The sequence below is a fragment of the Chiloscyllium plagiosum genome, chromosome 20, assembly GCF_004010195.1.
Source record: "Chiloscyllium plagiosum isolate BGI_BamShark_2017 chromosome 20, ASM401019v2, whole genome shotgun sequence".
Taxonomy (NCBI): domain Eukaryota; kingdom Metazoa; phylum Chordata; class Chondrichthyes; order Orectolobiformes; family Hemiscylliidae; genus Chiloscyllium; species Chiloscyllium plagiosum.
In genome coordinates, this window is record NC_057729.1 from 52,243,387 (window position 1) to 52,270,310 (window position 26,924).

At 40.0% G+C, this 26,924-nt stretch overlaps 1 protein-coding gene across 10 annotated transcripts in view; it reads left to right on the forward strand.

Moving 5' to 3' along the window:
* Positions 1-311: 311 nt before the first annotated feature.
* Positions 312-26,924, forward strand: part of LOC122560280 (casein kinase II subunit alpha) — an 85,456-nt gene continuing 58,843 nt past the window's right edge. For 2 of the 10 annotated variants that reach the window (XM_043710829.1, XM_043710827.1), the window contains exons 1-2: positions 313-695; positions 22,720-22,898. The gene's annotated coding sequence lies outside the window, so the exon portion shown is untranslated. Of the gene's footprint in view, positions 696-22,490; positions 22,599-22,688; positions 22,899-26,924 lie in introns of all 10 variants that reach the window. The other 8 variants (XM_043710821.1, XM_043710825.1, XM_043710822.1 and 5 more) reach the window with 6 other exon arrangements.

Genomic DNA, 26,924 nt, shown 5'->3' on the forward strand with positions numbered 1-26,924 from the left:
ATTTTATTGTGTGGGCGGGGTTAAGAAAGGTTACAGATTTGAAAGTGTAGCTAATGGAGTAGAAATGGTTAGATTTGATAATCTACTAATTTTAGAATGCATTTAAAGTGTGTATGAGGTTTACTGGTTCGAAAGTGCATTTAATAGTGTAGAAAATGAGATTTGTTTGTTTGCCCATGTGAGGACGTGTTTTCAGTGACTGAAGAAGAGGTTTAATAGATTGGCTGGGGTCCAGATGTGGACAAGTGGCAGCAGGAGAGCTGGTGCAGCAGATGTAGCTTTCCCCCGGGCAGGCTCACTGAGGGTGTGTGTTTCGCCCGGACGGAATGAGGCAGTGCACCGGCCGGCGGGCAGGCGCAGCCTCGTTGTAGCGCGGGGCTGGCGGGGAGCGCGCCGCCGCCATATTGTGGGGAGTCGGAGGCTTTTCCAGCGGCGAGTCCGGCCGCTCCGACCTGAGGGGAGTTTGGCGGGTTCACGCATATACATACAGAAAACCAGGGGGGGGGAAAAGCCCCACGAAACAAACAAAAAGAATAATCATAAATAGCCAGCGAGAGGGAAGTAAACTCAGAACAGTTTTAAAAAAATACAAAAAAAATTGACACGCACCAACACATATATATATCCGAAAAGCCAACAATTCTGCCCACAGGAAGAGAGAAACAGCAAGTCCCCGCTCCCAGGACCAGGCTAAGGTAAGCGGGCGGTGTTCATGGCGATGCACTGAGCTGGGGGTGGGGATTACTGGATTGGGTTGGGTGAAGAGGCGATGGATAGAATAGTCTTGTTCTTTTATTGGGGGGGGGGTAAATTGTGATAACCCCCTTGTACTAGGGAGGGGGTAATTGTAATTACCCACGTGTACTGGGGAGGGGGTTATTGTAATCACCCTGCATTGGGTATGGGAGATAATTGTAATTGCCCCTCCTGCAGTGGCCAGGGGGGTTTAATTGTAATTGCCCCTCCTGCAGTGGCCAGGGGGGTTTAATTGTAATTGCCCCTCCTGCAGTGGCCAGGGGGGTTTAATTGTAATTGCCCCTCCTGCAGTGGCCAGGGGGGTTTAATTGTAATTGCCCCTTCTGCAGTGGCCAGGGGGGTTTAATTGTAATTGCCCCTTCTGCAGTGGCCGGGGGGGGGTTTAATTTTAATTGCCCCTCCTGTAGTGGCCGGGGGGGGGGTTAATTGTAATTGCCCCTCCTGCAGTGGCCAGGGGGGTTAATTGTAATTGCCCCTCCTGCACAGAAGAGGGTTTGATTGTTATCACCCATCCTTTAGAAGGGCATGGTCATGTAATTGTAATAAACCCTCCTATATTGGGGATGGTAGTTTTTTGTAATATACCCTCCTGTACTAGTGGATAGCATTATTTGTCATAAATCCTCCTCTATTGAGGAGGGGTCATTATAATCACAAGTCATGTACTGGAAGTAAGTATAGAGTAAGATTTCCTGTATTGGAGAGGTCTGCTGGTATTAAAGACTCCCATTTTGGTGGGGAAGTTATTGTATCTTTGTGTAAGGGTATACAGTAATTGTGTGAACTCATCATGTGCTGGGAATGGGATAATTGTAATTATTTCGCATGTACTGGTGGGGGAGTTGATTGTCATAAACTCTGCTGTACTAGTGGAAGCTGGTTGATTCTAATCAACCTCTCCTGTACTGGAGAGAGGGTATTTGTAGTAGTGTCTCATGCTGTGAAAGTAATGAATAGACCTGTCTGCTAGAAGTTGACTTGTGGTGTGCCCTCATGATCTGAGAAGGGTACAATTGTGAAAGCACATGGTGCTGCATGTGGGGTAATTATAGTAGTCCATCATATACTAGGAGGGTTTAACTGTACTCAGCAATTTGCCAGTTGTTGAGGAAAAATTGATTCTGGCACTCTTATGAGGTGCTGAAGTGGATTAGTTGCAGCAGTTACCCCATCTTGATGGTTAAGAAAAGTAATGTTCCTCCTTTTTTTCAATGTGAGGTAAGGTAAGGAAACTGCTTACTCTTCTGTTGGAGAATGCATTCTTCCCTTGGAAGCATAGTGACCAATGAAGGAACCTTGGTTGCTCAACCCTTGTTCAATTCTGATCCCAAATGTGCATTATTGCCTCCTGCTTCACCTGAGACTTAGGTGTTTGTCTCACTAAAGGCTCAAGATTTTTAAACATTCATTTAGGATGTGGGCATTGCTGACTTGGTTAATGTTTATTGCCTGCCCTCAGTTGTCCTGGACAAGGTTGTTGATGAGCTGCCTTCTTTAACCACTGCAATCCATGTACTATAGGTAGACCCACAATACAATTAGGGAGAGAATTCAAGGATTTTACACAGCAACACTGAAGGAAAAGCTTTCTATTTCCAAGTCAGGATGGTGAGTAGCTTGGAGGGAACTTGCAAGTGGCATTGTTCCCATGTATCTGCTCCTCATATCCTTCGAGGTGTGATCATGGTTTTGGAAGGTGTTGTCTTAGAAGCTTTGTTGAATTACTATTGTAATTCATTGAGATGGAAACTGAAGCCAAAGTCTTTTGTGTTAATACATAAGGAAGTTAACACAATAGAAGAGTTGGATGTGTTTTGTGATCTGAATTTGAGGTTTATGGAGTCTGCAATAATTGTCATAATGTTAAAAGTCATCATGCAATAATCTGGCTAAGATCTACATTTTCTGTAAATTTATAACCTAGACAATCGATGAGCTTCAACCTTTTCAGGGCCTTGGTGATTTTTTTGGAATAAACTGGCGTGGAACTATTGAAGCAGTTGGATAGACTGAATGGGTCTGGAGAGTATCCTGGTATTGGAAACCAGGTATTACAAATTGATTGAGTGTGGATTTGAGGAGGATGCAATGTTTTTGTCAGGGTCTGTTATGGTACTGTTATGGTAGAGACAAAAGACCAAATAATCGTGGGTGCTAGAATCTGAAACAAAAACAGAAACTGCTGGAAAATCTCAGCAGGTCTGGCAGCATCTGTGGAGAGAAAGCAGAGTTAATGTTTCGGATCCAGTGACCCTTCTTCAGAATGGTCCTATCTGTTTCAGATGTGTCATGATACATCCGACCAGGTTGATTTAAGATAAAATTGTTTTATTTTGTCTCCAAAAATATCTTTATAATTTATAAAATAAAGTTAATTTTGGGTCTTCTTTGGCAAGCCCTGTTTTTGGCTTTGTGTTATCACATTGAAAAAGGGAGCGAAAAAGGTCACCATGTTATGACACATTTTCAGGACGTGTAGGACTTTGAACCCAGATCTCCTGGTTTACTACCACTGCGTAGCAAAACCCACTTTTGTCTTAAGGAATCTACTGAAGCAGAAATGGCTGCAGCTTTTTAAAATGTTTGGCCATGTTTTGAGACATCCCAGTGGCATTACATCCTGATTTGAATGTGGGTTTTCTGAAGGAATGTACCATTGTGCCACAAGACCCCAAATATCAGAGGACAATTGTTCTTTGTGTTTACTATTTCAAAGTTATGTAATTTACTTGAAAGAAATTTGTATTATTTTAGCTGCAAAGTCTTGACTTCAAATTAGCCCGCAACAGGTTATATTGTCTGTGGAAAGGAAGAGTTGGACTGCTGGTGTGAATGGCACGGGGAAGGGTTGTACTGGCTTGTTCACTGTACATATCAAGACAAGATTTGTAAAATTGTTTCTTTTGAATATATTAGTTCTAAAGGCTAATTTGTTAAGTTACAAGGTGGAATATAAGCTTCCAGTGCAAAACAATGGTGATCCACTGAGTAAATACAAACATAAACATTGTAAATACAAAACAAAAAGACAATGCTGGGAAAATAGCAGGTCTGTCAGCAACCACAAATCCAAATATCTTGGCCCTAAGACATGAATCGCTTATTCGATTCTGACAGAATTTGTGTTTCTGATATTTTCTATTTGATCCCCTGATAAGCTTGAGGTCTGCTTTCCTGACCTGAATTCTAGACTAGTACTTTAATCCTCATTTTCTGGAGAAATTGGTCTTTTGAAGTAATGGGGAGGGTTAATGAGGGTGTATGTATTTATGAACACTCCAAAGGTGTTTGTTAAAGTATAAATGTGTCAGAAATTTGAAGCTCATGGAATTAGAGGTAGCAAAGGTATGAAATTGGGGCAAAAAGCAGCGATTGTTACAAATTTGTAGTTATGTAGTGCTGCTCAACCACTAGTATCCCAAAGTGCTTTAGAGTATGAAGTTTGTTTTATAGCATAGTCACTGTTGTTATTGGGTGGATGCAGCAGCCAGTTTGTGCATACCATGCTCCTACCAACAGCAATATGATAGTAACTAGATCATTTCTTGTGATGTCAGTTGAGAGGTAAATATTGACTAGGATGCCTGAATATTGCCGTAGGATCTTGTACATCCGTTTGGTGGGGTAGATGGGCCTTCAGTAACATCTCATCTTAGTGGCAGTGCATCTGACTATGCAGCACTACTACACTTGAGTGAAAGCCTTATTTTTTATGCTGGCTGTACTGTGACCTAAAGTCTTGTGATTTGGAAAAATTGCACTAGCTAAACTGCAGCTGACTTACTAGTAAAATGGATGGATGTCTCCAAATATTGGTGCCTTAATGAGCACTGGACATAATTTGTTTGCAGAAGACTTGAAACTCTGAAAGGTGGTATGTAGTAAATAAGGAAGCACATACTTGCATTGATATAATGTATGTTCGCTAGTTGGTTCCTTGGATAAGAGCTCTGTCTAATGATGAGATGTTGAGTAAATTAGGCTGTATTTTCTGAAGTTCAAAAGATTGCAATGTGAGTGCATTAAATTATACGAAATATTAAGGGATAGGCAGTGAAAGTTTGTTTCCCCTTCTGCGGAATATCAAATAGGAGGGCACATTTTTGAGATAAGGGGTCAATCATTTAGGACTGAGGTGAACAATAATTTCTTCCATCAAATGTTTGTGATTTCCCACCCTAAAAGGTTGTGGGTTCTCCATCATTTAACGAGTGTAAGACTGATTTACACAGATTTTTGGTGTGTCAGAATCAAGGGTTTGGCAATTGAGAAAGCGGAGCTGATGCACATGTTCAAATGTGATGGTATTGAATGGCAAAGCAGGTGCTACTCCTATTTCTTCTTTTCATAAGAAAGGAGAGATGTCAGCAAATAGAAAAATGGGCAAATATTTGGCAAAAGATATTTAGTGCAGGAAAGTGTGATATAATTCATTTGGTGGGGAAAGGGGGAAATGGTGACTGAATGACAGTCTGCTGTACTACATAACTATATACATTTTCTAACACCTTTTAAATGTTTTAAAACCAATTTCCAATTTTAAACTCTGGACAACTTGTAATCTCCTTGGAAGCTATTTCTAAGTCTGGGAAACCAAGTCTCAGCAATGAACTGCTTTCTGTGGATTTCCATTATGCTTGGTTTTTAAATCTGGGTTTAGTAGCAGTAGTTTTTCTGTCTACTACGTAGAAATATTTATTTGTTTTACTTTCAGTTGGTGGCTTTATGATAACCCCTTTTTCGAGCCACATCTCTTAAATTACATTTTCATTTTAAATGAATTTTTGTGCTGTAGTGATGAATACTTGTAAGTGAAATTTGAATATACCATTCGCAGTACGTCTCTGTATTTTAACAAGCTACAGAAGATGAATTTCCACAGATTGGTATACAAAATGGATAGCATAAATCAGAATTGATTTGATTTATTGATAAGACTTACAGTATGGATGAGGAACAAGGGATAACATTTTATATGTTCATTTGGGTTGAGTAAAATTTTACCATGTTTTCTACAGTGAGACTTAAGGCTAGCTTTCGAATAAAATAGGATTTATTTTGGTGGGGAATACCACTAATTGAAAGTAAATATTATACAATTGAAAACATTAACGTTGGATTGATTTACTTCCATATTTGATAAATATTGAGAAAAATGCTATTATTTTGATTTAGAACAGCATTTGGACCTATCTTTGATTATGCTGTGGGGTATGCACGGATAACTAAGACTTAAAAGCTGTACTTTAAACATATGATTAATGATTAAGATTTATTGTGATTTATAAATTTTAGTATCGTGATATTTAGCAACATTTATTAATTGCAGTGGGAATTTGGGGTGACATAATCAAAATTGGCCAGGGCTGTGTAAACTTTGTGACTTTGAGAAGCGTAAAGGGAAAAAAAATTGTAATCTATGGGTTGGGTGATCTGCAAGTGAATTGAATCATTTGGTGCCCGGAACTATGGTAGATTACTACTTTAAATTCACTTATGAGTATCTTCTCTTCTGCATGTTAATTATTAGCCAGTAATCTTGCTTGATTAATAAGTGTTAATCATTCAATGTTAATGCCTTTGTGTATGATTCATGTTAGAAATGAGAAATTCTGCCAGCACAAGAAAATTGAAGATTTCTTATCACTATCTCCACAAACTCACCAAAGCAATACAGCAACCAACAAATATAATGTAATCTTCAATTTTATACTGGTTTGTGCACTGTATTATGTGTCATTTTGTTCCCAAACTAGCACTCTATTTAAAGTGGTTTCAGCATTTCAGGCTGGAGAATTTTAATTGCTGTAAGTCCTGTGTTCAATTAGACGCCATTATTTTTGGTAAAGGAAGCTTGCACATTACAGATGTTTTCAAATTTCCAGCTCCAGTCTGAAGAAACTATTATGAAATGGCTATTATATACCCATTCAATTGTTTTACGTGTTAAGAAAATTAATCTAATAACACAACATAATTTAGTCTGTAAGAGCCAAATAACCAGATAATTTGTTTTGCAGTTAACATTAAGAAAACACACTATACATTTCAGTACTCTGAAGCATGATTTCTGGAATATGACCATGCACAATAAATATAAGACTTCTTTCTCTGGTGGATGATGGAGCTCAATCACTACACTGTCTTGCTTCACAGCTGAAAACTAGTTGCAGTTAAGTGTCACACAAATACTGCTGTTTAGAACAAAATATCTTGGTGTAATTTTTGAGAGCAGAGGAAAAGGTAATTTTTTTTTTATTTCCACAAGCTCAAGGACACTGCATCCTCTGGTCAAGAAAACCAGGGGAGCAGCCTTTTTTTTTGTAAAACAGATGTCCTTGCTCCACTGCCATGCACCTGGGGAGCTCAAACTCCCTGAATTCAAGGCAAAATCTTTAGTGGATAGTTGCCGATGCAGTGAAACTGAAATCCATTCAGTTGCAAGTATGAATGGTGGTAGATAAAATCCATGTTCTTTCCTTTACGTACTGCAGATGACCTAGAGTGCTTTGCAGCAATTGATTACATTTAAAATATAGTTACCTGCTACATTAGTTTGGCACCTCATATTTATATTACTGCAGGGAACTGCTAGCTTGGTTGGTTGGAAGGCTGGTTTGTGATGCAGAATAATGCCAACAGCATGGGTTCACTTCCTTCACAGGCTGAGGTCCCATCTTCTCAACCTTGCTCCTTGCCTGAGGTTTGATGACCTTCAGTTAAGTCAACTGTCTTACACAAAACAAACTCCACTGCAGGTGCTTGAGCACAGCACCCAGGCAGGCAAACCATTGCATTACTCAGAACATCCTGTACTGTCAGAGATGTTACCATTCAAATGAGATGTTAAGTGGAAGTTATCTGCCCCCTAAGATTGATATAAAACCCATTTTGCACCATTGGAATTTGCCTGGTACTCTGGCTGATATTGATTTGCCCCTCACCGTCATCACTTAATATACACAATTGGTTATGGATATTCCTTTGCTGTTTATAAAGTCTTTCAATATGCTGTTTGGCGGTTTTGTTTCCTTGCCTTACAACACTGACTATTTCACAATTACTTGATTGCCTGACTGTTAATACTTTGAGATGTTTTGAGGTTCTGAAAAATGCTATGGAAATAGAAGCCCAGGCTTTTAAGTTAATATTTAAAAATGTAATAAATGTGTCTATTGCTGTACTGCTGACCTTTAATATTTGCTGTAGTTTTGAAAAGGAAAACCAAGCTGTGCTAATGAAATCACATTGTCACTCAAGTTTTATAAAAATGGTCTTAATATGATGCGTTGGTTTTGCCCTGGTGCATGTTTATTTTGCAACTTTTGTCAGGACTTTGTTTATTGGGAGGTTGTTAAGCAGGGAGATGGATTTTTGAATGGTTAGTCCTTAAAGAGAGAAATTATTACAGCAACCAAGTTTGATGTTTCATTTTGTAAAGGTGGATTTGTGATGAGTTTTCTAGTTTTGACTTTCTCTTTCCCCTTCCCCCAAAAGTGAGGACATTCATGACCCTAAAAACCAGGTAGGTACACTGATTTGAATGGACTGAGGACTTGTGTAAACACCGTTGCAAATTCTCCTGACTTTGTTGATATAAGGCCAGCTTACATGTTATCCCTGGGTACCATGGTCTCTCAACCTGCAGATTTGGAGTAGTGTGTCCTCCACCCTAATGTGAGATTTGAGTCTTGTTTTGTAACAAAGTGAAGTTTTTAAAAATGCTAGAATTCGACATTTTCTATCAACTATCTCTGAACTTCAAATTGAAATTCAACATTTTCCTCCTTGTCAGCATTCAGAAAAATTGGTGGTTGGGCAAACTGGAAAACCAGAATATAAAATGCAGGCATACACGAGCAAGGTGCAGAACTCAGTATTAGAACATAGAACATTACAACGCAGAGCAGGTCCTTCAGCCCTCGATGTTGCGCCGACCTGTGGAACCAGTCTGAAGCCCATCTAACCCACACTATTTCATTATCATCTATATGTTTATCCAAATGCCCTTAATGTTGATGAGTCTACTACTGTTGCATGCAAGGTGCCCTTAATACTCTGAGTAAAGAATCTACCTCTGACATCTGTCCTATATCTATCACCCCTCAATTTAAAGCTCTGTCCCCTTGTGCTAGTCATAACCATCTGAGGAAAAAGGCACTCTCTGTCCACCCTATCTAACCTGCTGATTATCTTATATGTCTCTCTTAACCTTCTCTGTAATGAAAACAGCCTCATGTCCCTCAACTTGTCCTCATATGACCTTCTCTCCATACCAGGCAACATCCTGGTAGATCTCCTCTGCACCCTTTCCAATGCTTCCACATCCTTCCTATAATGCGGCCACCAGAATTGTACGCACTACTTCAAATGCAGCCGCACAGTCTTTTGTATAGGATCCATGCACATGGACACAGACATCTCTCTGCTCATCTACACTGTCAAGAATCTTAGCATTATCCCAGTACTCTGCATTCTTGTTACTCCTTCCGAAGTGAATCACCTCTCACTTTTCCGCATTAAACTCCATTTGCCACCTCTCACCCCAGCTCTGCAGCTTATCTATGTCCTTCTGTAACCTGCAGCATCCTTCGTCACTATGCACAATTCTACTGACCTTAGTGCCATCCACATCCTTTTGCGCCCTCATCCAGGTCATTTATAAAAATGACAAATAGTAGTGGCCCCAAAACAGATCTTTTTGTTGAGATTTATCTCATCATATAGAGTCATACAGCATGGAAACAGGCCCTTTGGTCCAACCTGTCCATGCCAACTTTAAGAAATTCATTGCAATTTTTATAATTGTCCTACTTGACCACATTATTATTTTGCTGATGTGTAATTCCATTTTAATGTCATTTTTGAGATTCCTTTAGCAACATGTTCCCCAAAGTAAAAGGTTGAAAATATCAGAATATATGATGTGCGTTAGATCTGGAAGAGACAGGTTAATTTTTTGAACAGTGGCTTTATTCAAAATTGGAACATTAAGCTATTGCATTTTTTCAGATGTTGATATCTTATGTTTTATAATTTATTGCATTTATTTAAAATGTCCATCATTTGAAGTATTTTATTGTGTTCTCCTTTAATTTGTGTTCTTCTCTTATTCTTGGCACTTGCATTTTTAGAGGCAGACATCTTAGAACTGCAGAATCACAATTTCAAGATGACTCCTTATAAATAAAGAGACAGTGTTAATATTAGATATTTTGTGATATCAAGATTAGGATGAAAAGGCCTGTGCTAAACTCATTCTTAAAAAAAAGGCTGCCAATTTCACATTTACAGTTGCTGGCCATTTTCTCAATCTGGTACTGTGCTGTGAAGGCAAGCAGCATTACTTAGGATTAGTTGTAGATTTTCATTTTATGACTTTTTTTTAGTTGATTTTGGAATTGTAACTCTAGGCCTTTATCTTTAAGGTATGAGACTTAAAAGAGCCATTGCCATAATATTTCTAGATAGGTTCTTCACTTCTTAAAGTTGTCTTTCTGTCCTAAACTTCATTTACAAAACACGATTGTTTTGTGTTTGAATGATGCATGATCTCGATTTTCATCTCACTTCAAGTAATCTGGCTTGAGTAGGGACTTGTGAATTCAAAGCAGGTTGGGAGATGAATAATTTTTGTTTTCAGACCAGTCAGTTACACCATAATGTAGCCAAATTTTAAAAATGTTTCAAACAGGTACTGCAAGCTGTATAGTTATATGAAACAACTGAGATCCTGTGTTATATTCTTTGACTATTCATCAGAAATACATGCAGAAAGCATGTCAGAGCATAGTACATGAAATGCAAACTGCTAGTAGAAAAGGGCAAACATGCTGGAATCCTGGCGTTGAATCTGCATGTTCAAAATACTCAGTATTTGTGAAGAGAAACAGTTAATGTCTTTGTTTACTTTTCATCAGAAGTAAAAAATGTAAAGTTTTAAACAAGTATGAAGACAGGACTGGGAGTGGGGAGAAACAAAAGGGAAGCCTGTGATAGGATGGAAGATTAAGTGATAAATGGGTTGACGGAAGGTAGAAGAAAATGGTGGAACAAGTGAAGAAATTAAAGATGTCTAGAGGAAGTGTGAATGGTGATCATGAGCAGCTGCTACTGTCAGCAAACAAACCCAAAATGCAGAAGCAAAAATTTGAAAAAAGGCTGAAGTTTTAGATGAAGGTTATTGACCTTTGTGTTCAGTCCAGAAGGTGATAAAGTGCCAAGTTGAAAGGTGAGGTGCTGTTCCTCAAGTATATATTGAGCTTCAACAGTACATTGCAGGAGACTCCTGGATGCGAATGAAGTGGAGAATTTAGATAATTGGTAAGGTGTTCAAGGTTAAGCTTATGGACTGAGTGGTGTATGATGAAAGGGGGCATTTGTGGATTTTGAGGTTGGTGGCGAGAGCAGAAATGCGTGAAATAGTATTGACTGGAAAGATTTCTCAAGAAGTAGCTATGCCTGTGGCACAATAAAATGACAAGATAATTGTTTCTTAACTTGTATTTCAATTGAATATTTGGTGTCTTGAGGGGTGGGGAAAGTAACACATTTCCAACCTTTGCCAAATTTGGACAACATGAGATTGTTATAGATGCTGTGACTTGTTGGATCAGGCATGATTTAGATAGTTGCAACTACAAATTTTCCAATGTAAAGAGGACAATGTGAAAAATGCCAGTGTGAAATGTTCTTCATGGAAGGAAATCTGCCTTCCTTACCTGGTCTGGCTTACGTGTGACTCCAGGAACACAGCCATCTGGTTGATTCTGAAATGGCCTAGCAAGCCTCTAACTTGTGTCAATTGCTATGAAGTCTGAAAGAAAACTTCTGGCTTTGACCTAGGAACCAGAAATGACAATGGCAAAAACAGCCCTGTTGACCCTGCACAGTCACCCTTCCTTAAGACTGGGGCCTAGAGCCAAACGTGGGAGAGCTGTGTCTCAAACTAGTCAAGTAATATAGTTGTGCTTATGAAATCCTATCATACAGATGATACTCCCAGACATGCCCATTGTCATCCCTGGATATGCCTTGGCCCACTGACAGTGGCAGCACAATTGAAAGTGTGGGGATTAAATGCCCTGGGATTCTGCAACATTAACTCTTGGTCCCATGAAGTTTCATGGTTTCGAGTTACACATTAACCTGGAAACCTGTTTACCCCGTATGGTCCTCCGTTGGCTGATGAATCAGTACTCCACCATGCTGAACAACACTTGAAGGAAGCACTGACATTGACAAGGGCACAAAGTGAATGCAGGGTAGGGTATTTCAATGTCCATTACCAAGAGTGGCTGAGTAGGAGCACTACTGATAGGCCGTAAAGGACGGTTACTATACTGGATCTGCAGCGGGTGGTGAGAGAAACAATAAGAGGGAAAAATTATACTTGATCTCATCCTGTAAGGCTCAGCGGTTAGCACTGTTGCCTCACAGCACCAGGACCCGGGTTCGATTCCTCCCTTGGGTGACTGTTTGGAGTTTGCACATTCTCCCTGTGTCTGCGTGGTTTTCCTCTGGGTGCTCCAGTTTCCTCCCACAATCCAAAGATGTGCAGGTCAGGTGAATTGGCCATCCTAAATTGCCTATCATGTTAGGTGCATTAGTCAGAGATAAATTTAGGGAATGGGTCTGGCAGGGTTGCTCTGTGGAGGGTCGGTGTGGACTTTTTGGCCCGAAGGGCCTGTTTCCATACTGTAGGGAATCAATTCTAAAAATCCTTAGCATCAGCTGACTGTAGTTGCATCTGTCCATTTACCACATTGGTAAGAATGACCACTGCACAGTCTTTGTGGAGATGAAGTCCTGCCCTCACATTGAGGATACTCACTATCATGTGTGGCAGTATGACTGTGCTAAATGGGACAGACTTAAAACGGTTCTAGCAACTCAAGACTGGGCATCTGTGAGGCGCTGTGGGCCATCAACAGTAGCAGAAATGTACTCTCATCTCATCTTGCAACCTCATGGCCTGGCATATTCCCACTCTATCATTATCATCAAGCCAAAGAGTCAACCCTGGTTCAATGGAGAGTACAGGAGGGCATAACAGAAGCAGCACCAGGCTGAAAATGGGGTGTCAGCCGAGTGAAGTTACCAAACATGACTAATGTCAAACAGCATAAGCAGCAAGTGATAGACAGAGCTAAGTGATCCCACAACACAAAGATCTGATCTAAACCCTGCAGTCCTTCCACACCCAGTCGAGAATGGTAGTGTACAATTGAGCAATCCACTGGATGAGCGCCCAGAACATTAGTGCAAAACATAAGGCTGAAGTATTCACAATAATCATCCATCCTTCTCAGCCTTCTCCAGTGGTCCCCATCATCACGGATACCAGTCTTCAGCCATTTTGATTCACTTCATGTGATATTAAGAAACTATTGGAGGCACTACATATTGCAAAGGGCATGGGCCTTGACAGCATTCTGGAAATAGGACTGAAGCCATTGACCAGAAACGGAACTAGACTTGCCATATAAATGCAGTGGCTACAAGAGCAGGTCTGAAGCTGGAAATACTGTAGAAAGTAGCTCACTTCCTAACTCCTCAAAGCCTGACCACTATCTACAAGGCACATGTCGTAAGTGTGATGAAATACTCCCCACATGCCTGGATGGTTGCAGCTTCAACAACTCTAAGAAGCTTAACACTGTCTGGGACAAAGCAGCCCACTTGATTGACACCACAACCACAAATGCTCACTACATCCACCATTGATGCTTTGTAACAATGGTATGTACCATTGACAAGATGTATCGCAATAATTCACCAAGGCTCCTTAAACAGCACCTTCCAAACCCACGACCACTTCTATCGAAGAGCAAAGGCAGAAGACTTGTGGAAGCTCCACTACCTGCAAGTTGCCCTCCAAGCCACTCACCATCCTGATTTGGAAATATATTGCTGTACCTTTATTGTTGCTGGCTCAAAATCCTGGAATTCCCTCCCTGAGGACATTGTGGGTCTACCAGCAGCACATAGACGGTAACTGTTCAAGAAGGCAGTTCAACACACCACCTCAAGGGCAACTAGGGACAGGCAATAAGTGCTAGCCAGGCAGCAAGTCCCATGTCCCACAAGTAATAAAGCATAATCATGCATTGCCATTCAAAGATGTAATTGTTTTTAATTACTTGTGATTTTTAAAAATACCAATAGATTACTGGTGGTTTAAACTACAAGGTACAACAGAATATGCATAATTCTAATTCACACTAATGTTCGGAGAGATTACATCTGAGCTATAATCTACCTGATCATGAATTGTCTCGCATTGACTGACTCCTACCTGTGTGTAATGGGAGGAATTAACTGTGGAGAGCGCACTGTGGGTAAGAAGCATGACTAAAGAGTCCTTGCTTGTACTGCTCATCTCAGTTCAGAGTATAGGGTGAGTGGTACCAAACCTGCCATGAATTTTAAGATGGATGTCCAAAATGTGATTTGGTTGGAATTAATTTTCATACCAGTATGAGGCTATGGTATCAGTAGGATTGATAATTTAGCCATTAGCACCCAAAATGCTAATGACATGAACACCTAAGGTACTGACCATTGTGCTAGTGCAAATGTTATGTACTGAAAATGCCAGCAATGGACAGATGGTGCATTCAAAAGCAAATTTAAGTTGGGGTGCAGTTCCCATAGTGCAGTCAAATTTCTAGGAAAGTGGTCTAGATGCGAAGTGCTTACATCTATCAGCAGCAGACTTCCTTCACTGACTTCCAGGATCGACTAAGAGTAGCCACCTACCCAGGAAACTTAGGAGATGTGCTGGACTTGAGGTGAAACTGAAGCTTCGAGGTTTCAAGCCCCTACTCCCAGCATACTCCTGGAAAACATCCAAGCCATTGAGTACAAAGTGGATGAACTTTTAAAGCTAGACTGACCTTTCAAAGAGAATTGAGGTACTGCTGTCTACTCTGTTTTGGAGGAAAAAAAAGCTCACCCCTACTATACCTGAATTACCTTACAACCTGAAGGCTTCTCAATTCACTGAATGCACAACTCAATGTCCTTGGGTAAGGCAAGGGAAGGTGGGGTCAGCCTCAAATCAACGCCACCTGGTGCTGTGATGTGAACCTGGCGAGATAATGTGGCATTTTATAAATTCCTGCTTTGGAAATAAAACCAGTCTAACTCCAGGTTAAGACACTTGACCGACTTGAAACAAGGCCTCATGTCTAAAGTGCATTGGCTTATTGTTGTCCTGTTTTCCCCCCACCCTCACCCTCAGTTGAAGCAAAATGCTCAGACAGTATAGTTTTACCTCCTTCATCTTTATTCTGGGCCCTGGAGGGAGAGAGAATGCTCGCCCATGCTGACAGGGACATGGTTTCCCAGCCTTCTCTGGAACAGTAGTTTCTTAATGAACTGTATAGTCATTTTACAGGGAGGAATATCCAGCCAAGGCAACATACATATTAATTAGGTGACTATTACAAGCAACGAGTATCAATAGTAAAGATTAAGCCAGCTGCTGTTAAACAGTGTATAACTGGCTTCACACAATGAATACTTTTTCACCTTGCTAACTGACGTTACATAACTGAATGTTACCTCATCTTATTAAATGGCTCTACATAATGCATGTTTTTCCACCTTGTTAACCCATTACCATTGCCTCCAGCACCCCATTGTTAACTGTAAGTTCTTATCTGAACTGAGTCATGCTCAGCTGAACCTGTTTCACAAAGCTCAGAACTTAACTCTTTCTGTGTCTGCTTATATGCTATTATACACATTTTCATTCCCTCCTTTTATCATTTCATGATCACCACTGAGATGGCACTACCACCTTTCACAAGACTCTTACAGCCAATATTTAAGCAAGCTACTGACACACTGCATACAATGTTGATAACAAAATTACTAATCCATTACAGTAATTAGAGTGAAAAGAATCCTCCCATGTGGGGAAACAAAATCACCAGTAAAGTTCATAAATCCACTGTCCTTAGTGACCACTCCATCCCCTCCAAGTCGAGTGGAAATCAGCCAGTTCTCCAAAATCTCCTTTAGTAAAGTCCAACCTGAAAACAAAATTCAGTCTATTCTTGCATCATTTCTCGGAGAAATCTGATTCCTTGGATAAGGGCAGTTAAATGCTTCACAAAACTGGCAAGACATCCATCCTTGCAGAGATGCTTCAGATGGAGGATACCAGCACATCTGGGTCTGCAGTGCTGCAGCTGCAGGCTAGGTGAATGCAGCATTCTTTGCAGCTTCTGCTCCTGCTCTGCTGTTTAAATGTAACAAAGCCAACTGGCTGTAGTGATGTTAGCTTGATCAGTGAATCTTCATATCCCTTGAATGATTGAAAGACAAGGTAAAGCTCACGTAATTTAATGTCCGTCGGAAGGCCACTGACGAAAAGCGTACCGACCTCTTCACTGTTGTTAATTTCTTCATGTTCATGACTGGGGAGCTGATTGAATCGGTTGGATCAGGTTGTGGAGGGGTGGGCAGTGGTCCGAAGGCATGCTTTACTTGTGAATGGAGAAACTTGAGAGAAGATGTTAGCTGCTGAAAGTATCCTTGCATTTCTACACACTTTTTCCTTCCTTGCCAAGGTGGTTATAAGTATGAAGACCGTCACAGATTTTACTACACTAAATTGTGCCTGCCTATTTCACCATTCTTTGAATTCTTGAAGTCTGTTACTCTGTTCGCTATTTATGACATTGTCAAGTTTTATACTTCTAAATTGTACAGCATAAACAATTCGGTCAATTATAAACAACAATCAATGGTCCTAAAATCAAACCCTCGGGGGACCCCATTCAAGTTATTCAAAAATTGCCTTCCTTTAACAAATTGATACTTGGCTAATGTGAAAGCTGTCAGGATAAGTATTTCAAAAAGTCTGGAACAGAAAGAAAACAGTGCTTCCTGTGCTTTTGCAATTGAAGAGGCAGTTTCAGTTCAGATTTAAATCTCAAATATTGTGGGAAACAAATGCAGAATATTTTAAAATATTTTTCCAAATAAAGCAGTCGAAATTACTGTGGCAACTTTGGTAGAGATCAACATTCTTGAATTTGCAATATGAACAGGGCCAATGAAGTCTTAAAAATAATTAAAAGAATTTAAACAGCTCAGTCTCAAGTTCTAATATTCTCAAATCTTAGAGCATCAAAATTAAAACACTTCTTTTTATGAACATTCTGCATTAAAAACACAGCAGCAGAGATCTTATAATACAATTCTTTCATCTGGCTAAAGCATGACCACTGACCTAATTCTTTATTTTTAAACATGCATTGTAGAATTTCAGACAAATCAGGGGCTCATTTGTTTTAAGGTTACAAGTTTTTTTCATTTTAAAAGGACATAATCTGTACAATTTCAATGTAAAAACAAAATCTGTCTCATTACATAGCCCACAAAACACATTTTTAAACAAGGCAAAACAGTTACTTAAAGGGATTTTTTGAGCCAGTATATTAACAAACCAAAAATTTTTAAACACCAAACACTCAGCATGGCACAATTTACATCAAAACTTTCCTTTTCAAACCAAGTATTAGTGAAACCTTAATTTCAGCATTTCTTGTTTTTGTTTTGCATCCTCACACAGAGCCCTTCCAGCGGACCACGTGGACTGCAATCCAAGCCACACTCTTTCCCCCAGAACAAAGACTCGCAGAGCCTCAAATTTCATCACTAGGGGACCTTAATCCCTTTCTCACTTTATTCCTCACAGGGGCTCGAATCCCACTCAAAATCAGAGAGCCGAGATCACACCACAGCGCGGAGGACTCGAACCTCAACCCAAACCCACCCCAGGGGATTTTTAACTCAGTACCACAGAGAGGATTGTAACCTCAACCAAATATACCCCAGCAGACTTAAACCCCAGTATTGTGCAGAGGAGTCGAATCTCAATTAATACCCCGGACCCAAAGGACACCAACCCCAGTACTGCATAGAGGGCTGTAACCTCTGCGTGCCTGCGAAACTGTGTCTCTTGACTGAACTAATTATGCTTGGAGGAATCCGTTAAATAGAGAGCTGTCGAGCAAAGGGACAGTCTCCGGTACACAGGAATATCAAGAGGGACCAAAGTTTAAAATCTTACCTTGTGGGCTTGTCTGTCTCGAGACATCGATGTACCAAGCAGGCGCCGACACCGTCCGATCGTAACTATTCAGTTGGATCCTGCTGACTATGTCAATATTGTCGACCTGTTTCCCTCCCTCATTCGAAGCAAAACGATCAGGCGCAGTGTAGTTTCACCTCCATTATCTTTATCCTGGGCCCCAGAGGGAGAGAGAACAGTCGCCTCTGTGCGCAAGGACATGGGTTCCCAGTCTTCTCTGGAACAACAGCTTCTTAATGAACTATATACAGTGGAACCTCAATTATCCAAATACCAATTATCTGAAAATCGGATAATCCGAAGGAGATCTCTAGGTCCCGATAGAAACATTACATCAAAGACGTGTTTCCAACAGTGATTGGGTCTTTTGTTACAGTAATTAAACAGGCACCGTCTCCAAATGACTGATCCCGCGCTGTCCCGCTCTCTCTTTCCGCCCCCCCCCCCCCCCCCAACACTTTCCCTGGAGTTCTGTAGAGAGGTGTACCCTAACCCACTCCCTGCTTCCCAGGAATAATCTCTCCAACATTGTCCTGTACAGAGCAAACGTGGAACCTGTCAAAAATTTGCAGTAAAAAGTTGTGAGACTGTGGCTATGGCTCTGTGTGTGTGTGTCTGTGCACTATTTGGTGACTTACCCTACAAAGGCAGCTGCAGCAGTCTTGTTGGTGTGCAGTCCAGCTGCCCCAGAGAGGGGCCAGGGTTGGATGCGGGGGATGGGTTGGGGGCAGATTTGTACCGGATTGGGAGTGAGGGGGGGGGTGGGGGGGGGAGGCAGCGTTGGACGGGGTTGTGGACAGTGTTTGGAGCAGGGGCTTGTGCGCTTTGTGTTGGGAAGCGGGGGCATTGCTGGACGTGGTGGGAGATGTTGGGGGGGCGTGGCCTCACGCTGTTTGCTGCTGCAGTCTCCTGAACGGAGAGCAGACTTTAAAACTTCAAGCCCCAGAGGAAAGTCATTTAATCGATTTTCCGAATAATTGAATATCCGAACAAAATAGTGCCCGTCTGCCTCGTTCGGGTAATCGAGTTTCCACTGTACTCATTTTACAGGGAGGACCATCCACATAAGGCAACATACATATTAATTGGGTGACTGTTACAAGCAGCGAGTGTCATTAGTAAAGATTAAGCCATCTGCTGTTTCACAATATATAACTGGCTTCACGTAATAAATATATTTTGCCTTGTTAATGGACGTTACATACTGAATGCTATCTCATCTTATTAAATGGCTCTACATAATGAATGCTTTTCCACCTTGTTTAACCCATTTGCCCTTGCCTCCAGAATCCCATTGTTAACTGTAAGTTCTTATCTGATCTGAGTCATGCTCAGCTGAAACTCTTGAATCACAAAACCCGACTGTTTCCCTGCCTGCTTATACCCTATGCATATTCTCAGGCTGACCCTTTTATACTGATAAAACTTTAAATTGTCTTAGGGCAGTGACTTAAAATAAATTCATATCAATCAATTGAAACCTGCATCTCCATTCTAACTGATTAAAAACTTAACAGCCATCTAGGTTTGTTCAATGCATTTGCATCAGTTGTAATTCAGTTTCAGAACAGTGCTGCTGCAAAGCAGGAAGTTTAAATTTAATGTGTTTTCCCTGCTGAATTTCACTGGATGTGAGTTTGTTTTTACTGAAATCCTTGGGCTAGGGAGAACGGAAAGGCGATCTTTGTATCTGTCTGCTGATTGCTATCCTCACGTCCCTTCAAAAGTACTCTTGTAAAGACCTCTGGGTTCTTTCCCTTAGGTGCTGTTAGGAGGTTATTGCAACTAGGTTAACTTGACAAACCATGTGCCAGGGGCAAGAAGTGGAGAAGCAAAAATAATGCCGTCTATGCTCCCTGAAGCAACCTCGTGTCTCTCATAGGACCTAGGTGAAAAAAGTTGTCTCTAGAGTTGTGAATCTTTAAAATTCTCTACTGCAAAGAACTGGAAATGTGCATGCTCGTGAAAGAGATTGATTTTTACGTATTAAGTGAATCAAGCTGTAAAGTGAGTGTCAGAGTGCGTTGCTGAGGTGTAAGATCAGCCGTGACCGAATTGGATGAAACAGACTGGGAGCGCTGAATGGCCTACTCCTACAATTTCTCATGTTAATTGTAAAATCACTCTGTCCAGGGCAGCTGTTTTATAGATCAATTCAAATAGTTCTCAACCCTAACTCTTCTCCCACATCCAATTCCATCTCCTTAAAGTAGTTATCAATTTCTTTTTCAAAGTAATACTTAAATCTTTGTCCACCAGCATACTTGGCAGTGTGTTCCCAATCCTACAGCTTGTTGCAGAAAATGTGTTTGGTAATCCATATGGTTTTGACTAATTTCTGTTCCTTTGACTCTAGATTGCTGCTAGTTAGCGACCTATTCTACGCCACTGTTAGGACTGGTCTATTCAGAATTATAGATTTTTTAAAAATTAACATATTCCAAGTTGTTGTTATACACCTCTAGTGCAGATGGGGTTGAGTTGTGGAATTCTGACAAAGCATTTGCATCTGCCTTCAAGAACCCTTCAAAACCTATTGGTTCGAAGGTTCCATGAGTTCCTGCGTAGGATTTGCATTTTATTCTCAAATTTCCTGATAGGCCAGCTGTAACATTTTTAATCTTCTGTCAGTCGTAAGGTCAGAGTGAGGACATTTACCATACCAATGTTCAGCACCATTTGCAACTCTTAAGATACTGAGGCAGTCAGCCCATGTGCGAATGCATCAAGATCTGTACAGTGTCAGGCTTGGGCTAACAAGTGGCAAGTAACATTCATGTCACACAAATGCAAGGCAATGACCATCTCCAATATGAGGCATTCTAACCACTGCCTCCCACCATTCAATGGTGTTACTACCATTAAATTCCCCACTGCCAAAATGCTTGGGGCTACCATTGCCTAGAAACTCGGATGGATTTGCCAAATAAATACAGTGGCAAATGCTAGGAATACTGCAGTGAATAACTCTCCTCCTGACTCCCTAAAGCCAGTTCATCATCTACAAGGCACAAATCAGGCCTGTGAAGGAATACTCCCCACTTACCTGGATGGTTGCAACTGCAACAGCATTCAAGAAGCTTGATACCATCCCGGACAAAGCAGGCTGCTTGATTGGCATTGCATCCAAAAACATCATCTCTTTCCACCTCCAATAGCATCGGAATCTACAAGATGCCTGCAGAAATTCACCAAAGGTCCATAGACAACACCTTCCAACTTATGACTACTTCCATCTCGAAAAACACGGGCAGCTGATAAATCAGAACAGACCACCTTGATGTTCCCCTCCAAGCTGCTCACCATCCTAATTTAGAAATATATTGCTGTTCCTTCACTGTCACTAGGTCAATATTCTGTAATTCCCTCCCTAATGGTATTGTGGGTAAACCCACAGCAGCGGTTCAAGAAGGCAGCTTCCCACCTTCACAGGAGCAACCAGGGACATGCAATAAATGCTTGCCAGTCACATCGCACAAAAATGAATGAACTAAAAAAAAAAGGATGTTTGAATGCCAATGATATTAAAATATAGTACAAAATATGTTCCATATGTAGATATGATGTAGTGTGTAATTTCCTCGATTGTTCTACATTGTTGTAATTTGCTACATAATTTTTCTTCAAGCCTGAAATTAATTTTAATTTACAAAGTTATCCTCTTTGGAGTCAAATACTAAATTATGCTTGCATGGTTCAATGACCAGCTCTCCATTTGCTGAGTCAGTTTCCCAGGTGCCAATAGGAGAATGGAAGCAATAGATCGAAACTGATGAATTAAAAGTTGAACCACAAATGTTGCCTGGCTCATGTGTATTTTGGAATCACGGTTCAAGTTTAGGTCATGAGGCAATTACATGCACTGATTAGAGCTGCTGTATAACAGCCACTGTAGAAGTAAGTTCCATTTTAATTGTTTCAGGATTGTTAAAAAATGTTTTGTAATTCTTGAATTCCTTCCATTTATAATTAGGGCTTTTAGTTTGTATCTATTAAACAAATCAAGTTTAATTTTCAACCAATGGGATTTCAGGATTTTGTTTTTAAAACCTTATGGGACTTTTGCATTTCCATCTTTTTTGCAAGAAAACAGCAAATGGTGGTTGTTTTCATGATCCAAATGCACTGATCTGGCTCAGCCTGTTTCGTTGGTTAACAGAGTTTGTAGTCTACAGACACTGTTGGAAGTGAGCAAATTTACATTTAACTGTGAGGCATGAGATTAAGGATTGACTGTAGTTGTGTTTCAGCGCATACGTTCTCTTTCCTCCACTAAATGTTATACTTTCGTTTTATTTCAGGATTATGTCGTAGAAGCCAATTCTAAAGTAACAGTAGAATTAAGTATCTTTGTTTTGAAGTTGGCCCAGATGGCTCAAATTAATAATATGCTGTTGCAGTGGTGACTGGTTTGTGACCAGTGTCACAACCACCTGATGAAGGAGCAGTGCTTCCAATTAAACCTTTGGACTATAACCTGGTGTTGTGATTTTTAACTTTGTACACCCCAGTCCAATACCGGCATCTCCAAATAGTGTCAAAGTAACCTGCCTTCATGAAAGTCATTGTGCGTGTCTGTGAAGATACACCTTTAGTAGATGCTTTGTTTCTATTTTGCTTTCAGGCTAGTGGCCTCTGTCAGCTATCGGCCTTTCAGCACTAAAGGATATTGTAGGATACAATTCTACAGACTGCCTTATTTCTGAGAATTTATTTTGAAAAGTATAGCCATGTGAGTAGATTCTCTGAACATTCAGAAGTTTAAATCACAATTTATCAGAAGTTGACTGGTATGGTGAGTGTTGTTTCTGCCATGTTTCAGGTTAGACATTGAAATGTGACTCATCATTCAGTTTCAGCTCCCAGCATCTCAGCCATCAGTGACCAGGCTTTGGGGCTTGATGAGAACATTTTTTCATTGGCTTTGGAAATGGAGCGAAGGTGGCAACTCTGATTTGAAAATCCAGCCACAACATAATACTTTTTTTAAATGACTCGTGAGCGTGCTCTCTTTTTGGACAAATTCTTGAGGGTAAGCCCTTTTGTATGGCTTTATTTTGAAAGTATTTAATCTTGATATTTCATCTGTAAGTTTTGGATATCTGAGCAACTGGTGTCTTGGCGCTGCATCTCTGAACAACAAAGAGTCCACTGCAGTTATTTTCATAGTGAGAACAAATTGTATTTTATGGGCTAATACTGAGTGTTTTCGGTGCAGTTATATTTTTAGATACCTTCAGTGAAAAGCTGAAATAACAGAAATTCATTTTCCTTGATTAGGTGATTAACTGGAGAGCTAAAAATATATTCCCAGCTGTCAAAGTATGCAAGATAAGATGAATAGATTACACATTCTAAATGCTGCAGAGATCTTCCAGTATGCAAAAGGTTAATTCAGCAAGATGTACCTTTCCAATGTATGCCAGCATTTCCATAGCAACGCTTCAGAGATGCCAGCATTTGGACACACAACTGTTATCTGCATAGAAATGTTGAGAACATATTTGTGCATGTTTCTGGCACCATAATCTATCTTCTTAGCTTGATTTTTAAACAGCAATAAAATGGCATGCAGATGTGAAAAGTCTCCATATGAGGAAGTACACAGGAACAAGGATCAAGATTTCTCCACTCAGCCCTTCAAGCTTGCTCTGCCATTCAATAAGATTGTGGATGATATGAATTTAATTTTAACTGTACATTGCTACAGATCCCTGAATCTTTCAACCCGTAGGGAATCAAAAATCTGTCCAACTCTGCCTTTTAAAAAATCTGTATAAATTCTGTACCCTCTGCCTTTTAAGGGAAGGAGTTTCAAACACACTTGATCTTCTGAATTTCTTTTCCTCATTTCTGTCTTAAATGGGCAGCCCTTATTTATAAACTTTGACCCCAACATCTGAAATCTCTTATAAGAGGAAACATCAAGGCCGTAATAAGCTAGTATACCTCGTGGTGCCTTGGAACACTGGATGCCTACATTTGAGCTTTGTTATAATTGATGTTTAGGGTTTGCAGGAACTTCAGCTATTGCACAATCCTGGTTAGTGAACTCACGAGTACAAAGAGTAAGTTTCGGGCGCCACATCTTAGGAAGCTTATATTTGCCTTGGGAGTTATGCAACATAAATTTATCATGGTATCCGTGTCCTAAGAGTTGAATAATGAAGTCAGATCACACAAACTAGGGTTGTGTTTTCAGTTTAGAAGTTGGAAAGATTAAGGAATATCAGTGATAAAAGTGTTATGAGAAACAAGATGGATAGTGAGAAATTATTTCTGTTGTTTGGTGAGTCTAGGATTAGGATGTGACGACAGACTCTCAGCAATATGTTTGTTTAATTGCCTATTTGGCAATTGGATGTGGATGATAAATTCTGGTCTAACCAGTGATGCCTACAGAATGTGAATTAATATATAAAAACGTTCTATCTATCTATGTTTGATAGAATTTTGTTAACCAAGTCTATGAAGATTTGGCACAAGTACTTATATTTACAGTCACTTTGCAAGTTAAACATGATCTCATTTGATCATACGGAACAAGTTCAAGGCTTGTTAAATGGCCTGCTTCTGTTCCCAGCAACAGAAAAATCTGGGGTTAAGATCTGCAAATCTTTGAAGCTGGCATTACAGGTTGATTTTAAAAAAAAATGCACTGTGTACTGTTGTGAGCACCACATTGTAGGAAAGCTGTGAATGCATTGGAGAGAGTGCAGAAGTGATTTACAAGAATGATTCCAGGAATGAGCAGTGTCAGTTAGGAGGACAGATTGCCGAAGTTAGGACTGTTCTTCTTGTATGGAATGCGGGTGAGAGCAGATTTGATAGAGATTTTCAAAATCATGAGTGGGTTGGATACAGCAGATGAGGAACAGATGTTCCTGCTTATGAAAGGGACAAGTGCAAAAGGGCATAGACTTAGTGATGTGCAAATAAAGCAAAGGTGATGTGAGGAAAACTTTTTTCACGCAGCGTATAGTATGGGTATGGAATGCACTGCCTGGAAGTGTAGTGGAGGCAGTTTCAGTTGAGGCATTCAAGAGGGTAATGCGTAGTTATTTGGATATAAGTGACATGCAGGGCAATGAGAAAATGGCAGGAAATTGGCACTGGGTAATAGAACCAATGCAGGCACAATGGCTGAATGACTCCAGTCATCCTGTTACAGTTTGGTGATTCTGAAGTTCTTTTAGGATCTTTGGCTTTATGGAGACATGGAGCAGAACAGCCAGCAAATAATCTCAAACCTTTCTAAATCCTCATTGGCCTTTGCATAGAATATTACTTGGAATTATATCATCCAGAAAAATGTTCCCAATGACTGGGTAGTCCAAAACCAGAGATCACGGTCTTAAGAGGTAAAGCATTTAATACTGAGCTGAGGGGTGACCTGTGGAATAAGGTACCACAGAAAGCAATTGAAGCCAAAATGTTGTATGATTTCAGGAACGAGTTAGATATCAGACTTGGAGCTAAAGAGATCAAAGGATATGGGAGAAAAGCAGCGATAGGCAATTGAATTGGTTGGCCAGTGATGATCATAGTGACAGAGCAGGCTTGAAAGGCTATGTGGCCTACTCCTATTTTCTGTCTTTGTTTCTAGGTCAGTAATGATGTTAAGGCCTTGGAGAGAGTGCAGAGAGAATTTACCAGAATGATATTAGGGATGTGAAATGTTGATTAGAACAGAGGCTACGGAAATTGGGATTATTGTTGGACTGAAAAGTTGAGAAAAAATTTTGTAGTTTTTCAAAATTGAGGAATTTTGAAAGAATGAAGAGGAGCTGTTTCCCTGTTTGAAATAGTACATTATCCAAAAGACCCACATTTGAGATAATTAATAAAACAAGGGAGTTGACAATCTTTTTGATGTGAATTGTCATAATCTGAAATTCAGATACAGCATCACAATTCATGAAGGAATTAGACTTGAAAGGGCAGATCTGCAGTGTTATTGAGAGTGGAGAGTAAGAACTAATTGTATTGTTCTTTATTGCATATCCAGCAAAGACATAAGGACTGAAAGCCCTTCTATGCTGTGAATTCATGATTCCACTACCTTTTGTTTGTCTCTTCTACTCTTATCCTGTCCCCCTGTTTTTTTCATGATGTTTTAATAGTGTTGGGGGCAGTAATACATGAATTTTTTTTCATGTGTGAGTGCCTTGTTTGTTCTATTGAAATTTGGAAGTTTTAATTTACTGTTCAGTAATCAGTTATTCTGCATAGGATTTGGAAAGTCTGCCATCACTTCATTCATGTGTGACTCCATCCTGTGCAGATATGTTTTTTATCTTGCAGAACATGTTTTTCTGAAACCCAACTCATCTGATCTGAGATCTCTTAAATTCTGTTCTGCAAAGGAAAACCAAAATTCTGTTCCCATGCATGAAAATGGTGTCTTGCCTCTTGCTGTTTCTTGAAGTGAAATTGATGTAATGAAATTTTCAAGAGTAACTTCATTCACGATTTTATTCATGTAAATATGGAGTTGCTATTATAGTTAGGACTGATTTCCAATTTCTCAGACTAGCATAAAGCATTAATTTCCTGTGACTTGTGTTAAAACTAGCAGAGATAGCAAAACATTTGTAGTTACATTCATATTTTCATTATAGTCACCTCTTTTAAACAAACTTTTTGTGTTCTTCCACCAAAGACTGCACACAGTCAAACCTTATCACTCTGGAGAAAGCTACACAATATTGTCCCTGAGTAAAAACAGGCCTGAGTAAAAAATAAAGACAAATGTTGTCAAGTCTTGCCTTGTGCCTTATTTGTAGTCTTTGAATATGAAGGTCTGTCTGGGAACTGTTTCCTTCCAATTTGCAAAGGCAAGCTTCCATCTGATGGGCTCAGTGCTGTTTGATGACTAATGCACTCTGTTTCCTTGAAATCTACAGGTTATAATTTCCACATAATTCATCAAAGAAAACAGCCACCTAATTACCAATCTTGTTTTATTGTTCTCAAGTCTTGAGATCAAATCATCCAATCGTCAGTATTTTCAATTTATTACGTATACATTAAAATTTAGCATTACACAGTTTAGGAT